Below are 13,159 nucleotides of genomic sequence, written 5' to 3'. Positions count from 1 at the left end.
TGATTCTAACTTTGCAAACTTAGTGGAATCAGATTCTAGCTCATCACCCGACTCAGAACTAGACAGATAGCCCTCCTCCAGCTGGTAGATAAAAGATGGTGTTTCTGATGCATCCAAAATGCTGCTGGATGGGTTCACACCTGATTTGTCCCCGATCACGGAGATGGTAAGGTTATCCCCCAAGTTCTTTGAGTTAGCTGCAGGATTTGTAAGGAGACAAGCCAGTGCCACCCCTACTCCAAGTTTGCTACTGTCCGAGTCACTTTTCATGCTCTGTTCAGCTTCAGTACTTGGTTCAACCTTTTCCTCGGCATCACTATCTTGCAGTTACAGGTCAAAGAAGATTTCGAACCTAGGGACACGCTGCTTTGTGGAATTCATCCAGGGCTCGGGAAAGCCGCAAAAGGGGAAATCTTCTCCCTCCTAAACAAAGCATCCATTCAGCGTTCCCTGGATTGGCCTGTGAATGAGCTCATAGTGTTTCCCGACTTGCTTGGCTCTGGCTCTGCCTACCATCTCTTCTCTTTTCCTGATCCAGTATTCTTTGGTGGATACATAGCCCAGACCAAAGGCATGTGGATTGTGTAGCACGTCTGTCAATGCCGTGACACCTTTCCGGCCACTTATTCCAAGTCCCATTCCTGGCATATGCTGCAGTTTATTCATGAAATAGATAGACTGGGCACTAACATACATACCCTCATCTGTGGCCAAAATGGTTTGCACTACCCGAGCTTCAACCAGAGTGAACCTTGAGAGGAATACATCCTGGTCGCCACGAGTGATCTCCAACATTGGTGTAGTTACCTCTGGAGCGGGTGAATGGATGAATTCCCTAAAATAATCGCCACTCCTTTCCCGTGAGGGTACTTCAGCATTTGGTGAAGGATAGAGGAGATAGCTTTCACATGATGCAACCAAGGCCTCCCTAGTAGTAAGTTGAAGGTGGTCGGCACATCAAGGACATGGAACTCGACATCTTGCTGAGTTGGGCCCACCAAGACTCTGATTTGCACCGTGTCCATGACCTCCTTGCTTATATTATCATATGCCCGAATTACTTGAGCTGTAGGTGTAGATACCCCATTTTTGACCGTCCTCAAGACTTGGACGTTATCGTTTGAACACTAGATGATCATCCTTGTTCGTGTTCGTCTTGAGTTCCCGGAGGTCTCGGCTACGCGCCCTACCTCAGGATCTCTCGACTCGACTGTTTTGTGTCTGGATTTGCACCAAACACTTGTTGTTTTGCTTCTGAGGGTGGGAAGTAGCTTGTAGGCCATCCCCACACCTCACCGGCCATGGCTTGAGGCCACCGGCCTTTTTCCTTGCCACCGGCCATTGGTGATGGCCGGTTGGCACTATTGATGGTCGGTCGGCATTGTGTTTGGTCGGCCGGCCACTGTTTTTGATCAATCGGCCACTTTTCCTGGCCGAGACCTTTTCTTGAGGGAGCTTGAACCTTTTGACCCGTTTTAGCTTCTCCAAGAAGCTTGACCCTTTTTAGCTTCTCCAAGAAGCTTGATCTTTTTTTTTTAGCTTCTTGAAGAAGCTTGAACCTCTTGACCGCTTTGCCTAGCTTCTCCAAGAAGCTTGGCCCTTTTGATCCAAGCTTCTAAGAGAAGCTTGGCCTTTTTGCTCAAAGCTTCCAAGAGAAGCTTTGCCCCCTTGGTTTCTCTATAAAAAGAGGGCCTCTCCTCCCCTTTAGAGGGTTAGAAAAATCAGATATATATGATATATATATCACTCCCTCTCTATATCTCCCTCTCTCTCTACATTTGTGTGGGTTAGAGGGTGCAAAAGGGTCTTGTTCTTGGCCTATTGCACACCACTTCATAGCCACACACTTCCATCATCACTTGGAGGTTCTTGGAGCTTGTTTTTAGAGGTTGAGGGTTGCATTTTTGGGTCTAAAGGCTGTTGGTTCTTGCTGGTCTTCAAAGGTAACCCCTTTTCCCTCTTTATTCCCCGTTTTTGCACACCCTTTTAGCCTGTCTGGCTTGCGGATTTGGGCTTTGTGTATAACATAAAAAAGTTCTATTTTTTTTTGTGTTTAAGATACTTCATTAAAACAACTTTTGTGTTTGGGGTCGTCTACCCCCTCTTAGGCCTTGTTTGGCCTTATTTTTTTGTGATTTTGGTGAGCTCTGGGACCACCTTGTTTAGGCCTCCTCACCACTGAAATCTTGAGGGATTTCAGTGGTGAGGATGGTGGTTTGAGGTCCTAAGAAGGAGAGGGGTGACCCTCTCCCTTGTTGCCTTGCTTGTTGCCCTTTTTGGCCTTCCAAATGGGCTCCTATTTGTATGCTTCCAAGCCTTGTTTCAAGCATTTTTTAGTGGGTTTTAGGACCTCCATAAGCCATTTCCAGAGTTGGTTTGGTCTTGTTGAATGTCCTTATTGCATGTGTAGAGTAACCCTCTTGTTGGCCTTTCAAAGGAACACCCCATTCTAGCATGTGTGGACCTTGTTTCCATGGGTTTTTGGGGCTTATTTGACATACCATGTTACTGTTTTTGGCTGGTTTGGTGACCTCTCTTGTGCTTCATATACATGTAGTGTAAACCATGTTTACTAGCCTATGTTGCATGTTGTTTTGGCCCTTCATGTTAGCACTTTTTGGCCCTGCCTTGAACTGATTTCATGCATGTTTTGGACTACCTTAGCACTGTTTTCATGCCTCATGGTCGAACAATGCTTGTTATGCATGCTTGTAGTGCAATGCCCATGCCTAGCTTTGAGTTTTGAAGCTTCTTGCATGCTTAAATGGTAGTGTTTTCATGTTTTGGGGTCATTTGGAGTCATTTGGTATGCCATTTCAGATCTGGAACATGCACCATTGTATGCCATATTTCCTCCTTGCCATGCTTTGGTAGAGTTGCATTTTTGTGCCTTAAGCTTGGTTAATGCATTGTGCATGCATTCCATGTATTTTGTTGCCTCACTTGCATCATTGTGGCCACTGTTTTGGACCTAGTAGAGAGCTGTCCAAATTAGTTTAAGACCATCCCTTTGGCATGTTGTTGCATGCTATACATGTTTGTATGTTTAGGTACTTAGTCTATTAACATGTTGTATGTTTAAGTGCCATTGCATTTGGCATGCTTCTTGTGTTGAGTTGCTTTGCATATTTACATGTGTTATGCCTTTCATGCTGTTGCATGTGTGTCATTAACATTGATGTTATATGCCTTGCATGCTTACTTGTTTAGTTCATGGCCCATTGCACATGGTTTTGTTGTTTGCATGATCATGTTGCACACTTAGCTCACATGCCTAGGTTGCATTACATTGGCATGCATACTTTGCCTCTTGAATTGAGTATGATAGAGGTTGAGTTCATTGTTTGTTTATGTGCATTTCATTCCACATTGAAATTGCACACTTTGGTTCTTTGGGCCATCACGCACTGAAATGCGCGATTGGTGGTCCCAGAATCAAGTACCATGCTCCTTTGAGCCATAGACATGATAAGGAGTGTGGTTGGTGCAAACATTGCTTGAAATGCATTGCCATGCCATGTTTTGCCCTTTGCTGCTGTCAAAACAGATTCTGCAGGAAGATTTGGCCAACCGGCCATATGCAGTGCCGACCGGCCATCCATCCATGGTTGATATCTCAATCAGAGGCCGATGGTCATTCTCCATGGCCGGTGGCAAATCCCCTTAGCCGGTGATGTTCCAAAGCATTCAGAGAAGCAACCCTGGGACTTGTGTAGTCTTCAGAGGAGGATAACAGTCAAAGTGGAGGCAACTTGTGCATGGCTATGACTTTCCGAGCGGAATCGCGTATACATTGCATGGGGCCCTTTTCCCAAGGCTGTTTACTGCTTTCCATAGTTCAGTTAATTTGTTAATTAATTAAGTGGTCTGTAATAATTAATTTGTATATTCTTTTGGTCCCTCCAAGCGAGGGCGAATTTGTAATAAGTGTGGGTGCGTGTGTGCATGTCTTCCAACCCCCACTTCTTTCTCCCTTTTACTTATCTGCTTTTGATGGTAGACTAGGGCATATTTAAATTAGCATACCTTATGCTATGCATGCGTGCATTCATACATTTGTCTTGCATGCACCGGGCTCGGCGCATCATTCTAACTGCATTTGTATTTCAATTCCAAATTGAATACGTGTTAGTTGTAGCATTTCACATGTCATTGTAGATTAGCCGAGCCTATCTTAGTTGCATCTTGCATGTGTTGCATTAGCCATCTTAACATGAACTAGGATCATGCATATGATTACTAACTGGTTTTTGTTTTGGCTCGGAGTACTCGGTAAGCATTTATGCTTTAGCATACCGCATGCGTGTGAGTGTTGCCATAACAGCATGATTACCATGAGGCTAGCTGCTTACGTGATATAACTGCTTGAATGCCTGTGGGTGAAGGTTGGATTGTCTGAGTTGGAATAGCTCATTGAAATTCGTGTTTTAGCCTACTTGCGAGTAGCAAATTCCAAAACATTTTTCAAAACAATCGGATATGCAATGCTTATTTCCAATTTAGGCGATTTGGTCTATACTTGTTTGCTGGGCGCATAACATAGTAATTCTAGGCTAATAAACGGAATAAGAACACATAACGTTTTCAAAATCGGATATCATGGTTAGTAGAGGCCGATCTTCGGATCGGGCGAGAGGGGGGTGCTAATAGCTGACCTTCCCCAATCGTACCCTAGCTCCCGAGCCGAGGCAACTTTGGTGATGACGGACACGTGGCCTTTGGCACCGAGTCAGGGTTTCCTAAATTCCCCCTTAAAAAATATTTAGGTGGCGACTCTGTATCTGCAAAGCAGTCCATGTTTGGCACTTCTTTTCAAAAGTCTGTTTCTCAAAACGAATTGTCGGATTTAGACTCTTTGGTTCAGATTAAGAACCGTGACAATTTGAGGGTCCGAACTGTAGTGAACCCCAAATGAACGGGGGGGGACTTATCCTCCCGGGGTGTTCGAGGACGTCTACAGTTTCTGGCGACTCTGCTGGGGACTTTAAAGAACTTGACTCGAACTCGTGATATCCTGTTTTGATTTCGCTTATGTGTTTCTTTGCATTGCATGTGCATTGGTGCGCTTAGGACACCGTGTTGGCCATCTGCCATTCCTGAACGGTTCGCCGGAGGCTTGACTTTGTCAAAGCATGCCATAAGGCTGACCGGTTATGGGCTCTGACAGTATGGGAACACAAACCCCGGTTTTACCGGGGCACCCTTTTCGACCATTCGACCTAGTGCATGTCGAAATCCATAGTGATTATTCCAAACTAGGACAGGTTGCTTACCCGATGTTAGGTTGTTTGAAAACCACTGCGTGCGTAGTGAAACCCTAGCTCCTGACAAAATAGGCCAGGGAAACCCTACCCCAACATAGGGGTGTCTTGGCTTTCATTTGTTTGCTATGTGCTTTTAGAGTGTATCTCTACAGGGAATGCGCATAACAGTTTGCAAGTCTGAGTAACAGGCCTGTGGGCATCACTATCAGTATTTGGGGAATGAGTTTTACCTGAGGGTATCAGTTTACAGGCAGAATTTTGGGCAGAATTCAGTAGAGGGCACAGTCATCCTAGTGCTCATATCTGTTTTGGTGAAATCAGGCTGAGGTGCTGTCTGTTTTCTCTTTTGCAAGGTAGTCCTGGAACCATAGCTTCAAAAGGCTCCGATATCCCCCGAGGTTCATTGGATTTGTGCTGACAGACTTTGTCAAGTCAGAGATTTAGTTCAAGGGCAATCAGTGCTCCTTTGCCAGAGGCAGGGTAAAAAGGCCAGTCAGGCACAGATAATCAGTCTTCGGATCAGCAGTCATTATCCATCTCACATGTGCGTAGTTGGGTTGAGATATCTGTTTTTACCTCAGGGGGTATACCGGTTGCTCAGTTAGATTAGAATAATATGTCGAGTCTGGAAGAGATGGTGCGCCAACTCCAGGATAGTATGAAAGCCATGCAGCAAGACACTGTTCGTCAAGCAGAATTCGCCAAGCAACAGGCTGTGGTCATAGCCCAACAGGCAGAGACAATTGTCAGGTTAGAGCAGCAAACTGGAGTATCTACTTCACACCAGGCTCCTCCCCCACCAAGAGTTCCAACACTCGGGGAGACAACTAATGTCCAGGAAGATACGGACATTCCGACAGGGCCAGCTCCGCCCCCGGTTCTACCCCAGCTATCTAAAACACCCACCAACCTACCAGACCCCCCCTTTGATATCGAGACAGACCCCACAGCATTGAAAGTGAGCAAGCTTGAGAAATTGTTCAAGAAGTCTCAGGGGGCCCACTCCATTCCTGACATTGAAGATAGGTATACAGACTCGGCTGTGACGCTGCCGGACAAATTTAAGATGCCGCACACCGACCGCTTTGATGGATCTGGGGATCTCATGGTACATTTGCGGCTGTTTTCGGACGTACTAAGGCCGATGGGCCTCACCAGATTACAGAAGCTATCATTGTTTGGCCGGACCCTGTCTGGGATAGCCGCAATCTGGTATGCAAAATTAGAGAACTCTGTGAAACAGAATTGGGTAGAGATGGCTGAGGCCTTTAGTGATCAATACTCCTACAACGCACAGATTGAGGTCACAACTCGTGATCTTGAAGTCACCCGCCAAGAGCCAAAGGAGAGCTTCTCAGAATTCGTGGCCCGCTGGAGGGCCAAGGCCTCAATGATGACCATTAGGCCAACGGATAAGGATCAAATACGGATGGTTGTGCGCAACCTCCAACCCAAACTGATGCAGAAAATGATCGTGCTCCCCATTCCTGCCATTTCAGATTTGCATGAGATGAGAGTACAGATCGAGGACGCTATGAAGCAGGGCCTCATTGACCAGGAAAAGGAGCAGCCTAGGAGGGCGTTTTCCCGCAGTTCAAATGCGACCACCGGTGGTGACGCAACTGCTAGGACCTCAGACGTGGGCTTGGTCACCACCACCACACCAAGAGCAGCCACCCCCTTTGTTGGTGCATCCACTTCAAACCCCCGAACTTCGGACTATCTACCCCGAGGCAAGAGGGTTTTCACCCCACTCTTTATGCCTTTGTCTAAAGCTCTAGGGGTCCTACTCAGGAAAGGACATCTGAAACCGTTGGAACAACGGCCTCTACCCGATCCTCTCCCTCCAAAGCATGACCCGACTAAGTACTGTGCTTTTCATCAACAAACGGGTCATGACACCGACATACAAAATTTGATTGACAACAAGGTCATCCCTGCACCAGGTACTGCAAAGTCTATCGGCACTTGATCGGCGAACTTGTGGGGGATAATGTGATGTGATCGAGGGATAAACCACCTGCGGGCGGCGCTCAGTTTACTCCGGATGTGGCGTATGGCACGCACTTTTTGAGCATTTTGCGAATGCTAGTTTTCGTTCTTTCTGACTTGGGTATTGGGCCAGTCTTGTCATTTTGTATTGAGTCAGTCGGGTCTATCTTGTTGTGTCGAGTCAGCCCTGTTTTGTTAGAGTCAGGTGATTTTGGGGTGTTACCTCGGACATCACTTGCTTGTTTTGTGTTTGTCTTTTTTCTTTCTTTTGAGTCTGTTTCTGCCGTGGAGCCAATTGCAATCGAGAAATCTGAATGAAACAGCTGTGGCTGTCATGTTTTGTACTTACTGCCGCTTTGAGCCAGTTGGGCCAACAGATCTGAATGGAACAACAGTGATTTTCACACTCTTGTGTTTGCTTCTGCCATGTGCCAATTGTGCCAGAAATTCTAAATGAGATGGCAGTATTTGACTAGAAGCTATGCCTTTTTTGTGCCTTGAATTCATTGCATCGACCAAATGAGAGAAAGAGAGGCATGCTAAGCCCTTAATGATCAAGATCATGCTTGTTAATGTGAGTACTGAGAAGGATCCTGACTTGATCCAGATTGGTTCCACATTGTCTTCAGTGCGAGCGATTTGTCGCTTTCTTAAAAGATTTCAAAAACTGTTTTGCGTGATCTTGCGAAGACCGGTATGGAATCACTCTTGAGATTGTGCAGCCTAGGATCGCTCTCAGCCTCAAGACTCAACCCCTCATTGTCAAACCTTGGACTTAAGTTCAGAAATGTTAAATGGTCAACTACAACGTGAGGCCTGTGTGGCCAGATTCAAAGCAGCCCTCGAACAAGAGGCAAGAAAGTCAGATCAAGAAGATCAGATGTCATCAAAAGAAGCGTGCAAAGATAGATCAGAAGCACCCCCTGAACTAGGGGCAAAGAATTTAAAATGTGCTCGAGGAGCCGAAGATGGATCATTCCACAAATCAAAGAAGGTCGGCAAGAAAGCCAAATCCCAGAAGGGAGCAAAGAAGACAGTTTCTGCTGAAGAACAACTGAGTTCCTATCCGCAACACTAAGGGCAAATTCAACCCCCTATTGGATGGACTCCTGCATCGTCAGCGAACAACAGCCATTCTCCTGAATTCAGATGACTTCGGGATCTCAAAACCATTTGACATGGACAAAGCTACACTTTTACCCTTGAGAGGCTCGTTGGGCCGAAAACCCGGAAGGGCGACCCAGGCAAAAGTTAGAGCAAGAAAAAGAATGAAGAAAAGAACAAAAAAAAAAAAAAAACAACAAACAGAAAAATGAAAATAAAGAAAATGAAAAGAAAAGATGAAAAAGAAAAAAAGAAGAAGAGGAATGAAAAGAATTGAAAAGAAAAGAAAAAGAAAGCTCTCAAGGTTGAAAACCCGGAAGGGCGGCCTTGGCAAAAGTTAGAGCGCAAAAGGAGAGGTTAAATACCCGAGTGCACCTTAAACCTGAACTACGTAAGGCTTGATTCCCATGTTTGGGACACGTAGGCAACTTCATTCTGAAGTCCAGCCACAAACACTTCCAAATCAAGTGTGTCCATGTATTGGTTTTGGTGGTCCTCGCCTTCTCTGTATCCGAGAGTTCGGTTGTGATCGTCACTATGAGAACTGGTTACAGTGCGCTGTGGTGCCTTTCAAACAAGGGGCAACTTCCCGTTGCCATATAATGCACTGCGGTGCCGTTCAAACAAGGGGCAATTTTCCGTTGCCATGCAGCTCTCTTCGAGCAAGGGGCAATTTTCCCCCAGATCCAAGGTTGTGCGTCTCAATAGTAGGTTCCACGCTTGCTGAGCATTGGTCGTTTGCAAAAATAGTTTTTGAGAATTTTTACTGAGGTTGACTAATTCTCTCGAAAATTATTCTATTTTCCTAAAACTGGACCATTTCTTGGACCCAAAAAGGGAAAATGTTTAGTGCTCATAGCCTGACTTGCATGATTTTAAATCAGAAAGTTGAACAAGCATGTTAATCTAACTTTCATGTTGGTCAAAATTGTTTTAAAACCAAAAACAAAAAATGGTCAAAATGATGAACTAGGGGCACAGTTGAGTCAGGTGTTCTGTCTTCTCCCCGTTGTCAACATACTTGCCCAAAAGGGCACTATACTTGCCAGAAAGGGCACTCTACCTGTCGGAAAAGGGCACCACTGAAGCTGACCGCAAAAGGGCAGAAAGCTCTCACATCCTCCACGCAATGAGGTATCAAGCCAAGTGCGAAGCACAAACTGGAATGGAGCATGGTATTCCATTCCCTCATCTGGACGGATCTGATCATGTCCAAACTCCCCAGCAGAGCATTGTCAACTGATGTTAGCTACAGATTTGCTACATACCCAGTTGTAGCATAACCCCTCTGTGGGAGAAACTCACTGTTGTGAACAAGAAGAAGAATCTAGCAGAATGCTAGGGGCAAGACTCTGCAACTTTCTATTTATCCAGCAACCACCTAGGGGAGGGATAAAAAATGAGAGATAGAAGAATAGAGAGATGTGCGCTGAGAGAAAAAGTGAGAAAAGGGTTTTGAGAAAAAAAAAATAGCCTGAGGGCCGAGTGATGTGAGAATCACAATTGAGGAAATGGTGGGAAATAATACTCGGAGAAACTGGCTCCTCATGCACTGAGAGGTCTCTCGTCATTGTAACACGTTTGTATATCGTGTCTTTTGTTTTGTTTGTCTCGATTCTTGCTTTGAGTCGTCCCGAGAATGACTCGATGTGTTTTGGTTGTTTACTTTTTGTTTTCCGTTATTTAGTCGTAGTGCGCTGTGTTCAGTCGTAGGCTTAATACCCGATTGAGAACTCATTTCCCAATTTCAATAAAATCGTTTTGTGCTCAGAGTGCTCTGCCATTCTCCACATTTGTGCAAAACAAGAATTTGTTCTTTCTTAAAACTGCAGGGTTCAACCCAGGTCATACAAGAACAGTAAAACAAGGACCTATTTGAAGCTATATGGGTTCCAGACTACAAAGCAAAAGAAAAGAGGAAAAACCTAAGCATCTGAGTGTGTTTCACCTTCAGCAAATTCCGTGATTTTACTTCGGATGTACCTCTTCAGGCCTTGTCAGTGCTCCGAAGAATGAGTGTGCCTCTACTCCAAGCTTAAGCCTGCTTCAAGTCAGAATGGCAATTAAAGCAGCAACAGATGTTATCTCTTGCCAATATAAACAGGGTGTACCCTTTTCAGGCGGAGTGTGTTACAAACCCCTTCGAGAGGTAAATCGGAGGTCGCGTTTGGATTTGGCCTCGTTAAGGCTTGTATTTCCTCATTCGGCATTTTATTTCAAACGTGCTTTCGAAGTTGCACATTCGTCGCATTGTTATGCACACCATTTCTCGCATTGTTGCGCACTCCATTCGTTGCATTGTTATGCACATCTATCTAGCATTGTTATGCACCGTTACACCTGCATTGTTATGCACATTATATTTGCATTGTCATGCACCTCTTCACTTGCGTAGTCACTCACATTCTACTTGCATTGTTATGTACAGTTCAATCGCATTGTTATGCACACTCTTTAGTTCCGAAACATCGGGATACGTCCCTACATTTTTCTCTGTTCTTGAAACACCGGGATACGTCCCTATGTTTCTCCTTTTTGAAACACCGGGATACGTCCCTATGTTTCTCATTCCTTCCGAAACACCGGGATACGTCCTTATGTTTCTCTCTTCCTTTCGAAACAACGGGATACGTCCCTACGTTTCTCCTTTTCGAAACACCGGGATACGTCCTTATGTTTCTCATTCCTTCTGAAACTTCGGGATACGTCCCTATGTTTCTCATTCCTTCCGAAACTTCGGGATACGTCCCTATGTTTCTCATTCCTTTCGAAACACCCGGGATACATCCTTATGTTTCTCCTTCTTTTTCTGAAACACCGGGATACGTCCCTATGTTTCTCCTTTTTCGAAACACTGGGATACGTCCCTATGTTTCTCATTCCTTTCTAAAACGTCGGGATACGTCCCTATGTTTCTTCTTCATTCCGAAACATTGGGATACGTCCCTATGTTTCTCCTCCATTCTGAAACACCGGGATACGTCCCTGTGTTTCTCCCTTCATTCTGAAACACTGGGATATGTCCCTATGTTTCTCATTCCTTTCTGAAACACCGGGATACGTCCCTATGTTTCTTCTCTTTTTTCGAAACACCGGGATACGTCCCTATGTTTCTCATTCCTTTCTGAAACACCGGGATACGTCCCTATGTTTCTTCTCTTTTTTCGAAACATCGGGATACGTCCCTATGTTTCTCATTCCTTTCCGAAACACCGGGATACGTCCCTATGTTTCTTATCTTTTTTTGAAACACCGGGATACGTCCCTATGTTTCTCATTCCTTTCCGAAACACCAGGATACGTCCCTATGTTTCTTCTCCTTTTCGAAACACCGGGATACGTCCCTATGTTTCTCATTCCTTTCCGAAACACCGGGATACGTCCCTATGTTTCTTCTCATTTTTCGAAACACCGGGATACGTCTCTATGTTTCTCTCTTCTTTCCGAGACACCGGGATACGTCCCTATGTTTCTTCTCCTTTTCGAAACACCGGGATACGTCCCTATGTTTCTCCTCCATTCCGAAACACCGGGATACGTCCCTATGTTTCTCACTCAATCTGAAACAGCGGGATATGTCCTAATGTTTCTCCTTCTTTGGTTAAGAGCATTTGGAATACGTTCCAATGCTTATACCATATCGAAACACCGGGATACGTCCCTACGTTTCTCTCTCTTTCCAGAACACCGGGATACGTCCCTATGTTTCTTCCAACTTTCCGAAACACCAGGATACGTCCATATGTTTCTTCCACCTTTTTGAAACACAGGGATGCGTCCCTATGTTCCTCCTTCTTTGGTTAAGAGCATTTGGAATACGTTCCAATGCTTATGCCTTTTCGAAACACCGGGATACGTTCCTATGCTTCTTTGCATGATCATAAGTTATGTTCGGCTTCTTGCATTGTCAGTTGCATTTTGGCCCTGCCTTCAGGCGCATATCTTTATCTGTAGCTTGTATGCTTTGTCTAAGTCTTCGACCTTGTCAAAAATGGGTCGTCTCTGGGCTTTGACACTCACTCCCGTCATTGTTATGACTTTTGAGTTCTGTCAAAGAGGGGCAACTGTAGACACCCCATTTTTGACCGTCCTCAAGACTTGGACGTCATCGTTTGAACACTCGATGATCATCCTTGTTCGTGTTCGTCTTGAGTTCCCGGAGGTCTTGGCTACGCGCCCTACCTCAGGATCTCTCGACTCGACTGTTTTGTGTCTGGTTTTGCACCAAACACTTGTTGTTTTGCTTCTGAGGGTGGGAAGTAGCTTGTAGGCCATCCCCACACCTCACCGGCCATGGCTTGAGGCCACCGGCCTTTTTCCTTGCCACCGGCCATTGGTGATGGCCGGTCGGCACTATTGATGGTCGGTCGGCATTGTGTTTGGTCGGCCGGCCACTGTTTTTGATCAATCGGCCACTTTTCCTGGCCGAGACCTTTTCTTGAGGGAGCTTGAACCTTTTGACCCTTTTTAGCTTCTCCAAGAAGCTTGACCCTTTTTAGCTTCTTGAAGAAGCTTGAACCTCTTGACCCCTTTGCCTAGCTTCTCCAAGAAGCTTGGCCCTTTTGATCCAAGCTTCTAAGAGAAGCTTGGCCTTTTTGCTCAAAGCTTCCAAGAAAAGCTTTGCCCCCTTGGTTTCTCTATAAAAAGAGGGCCTCTCCTCCCCTTTAGAGGGTTAGAAAAATCAGATATATATGATATATATATCACTCCCTCTCTATATCTCCCTCTCTCTCTATATTTGTGTGGGTTAGAGGGTGCAAAAGGGTCTTGTTCTTGGCCTATTGCACACCACTTCATAG

Source organism: Camellia sinensis, chromosome 8, assembly GCF_055761805.1.
Source record: "Camellia sinensis isolate YWXY chromosome 8, ASM5576180v1, whole genome shotgun sequence".
Lineage (NCBI taxonomy): Eukaryota > Viridiplantae > Streptophyta > Magnoliopsida > Ericales > Theaceae > Camellia > Camellia sinensis.
The sequence above is the reverse complement of the archived record's forward strand: the minus strand, read 5'-3'. Positions refer to the sequence as shown.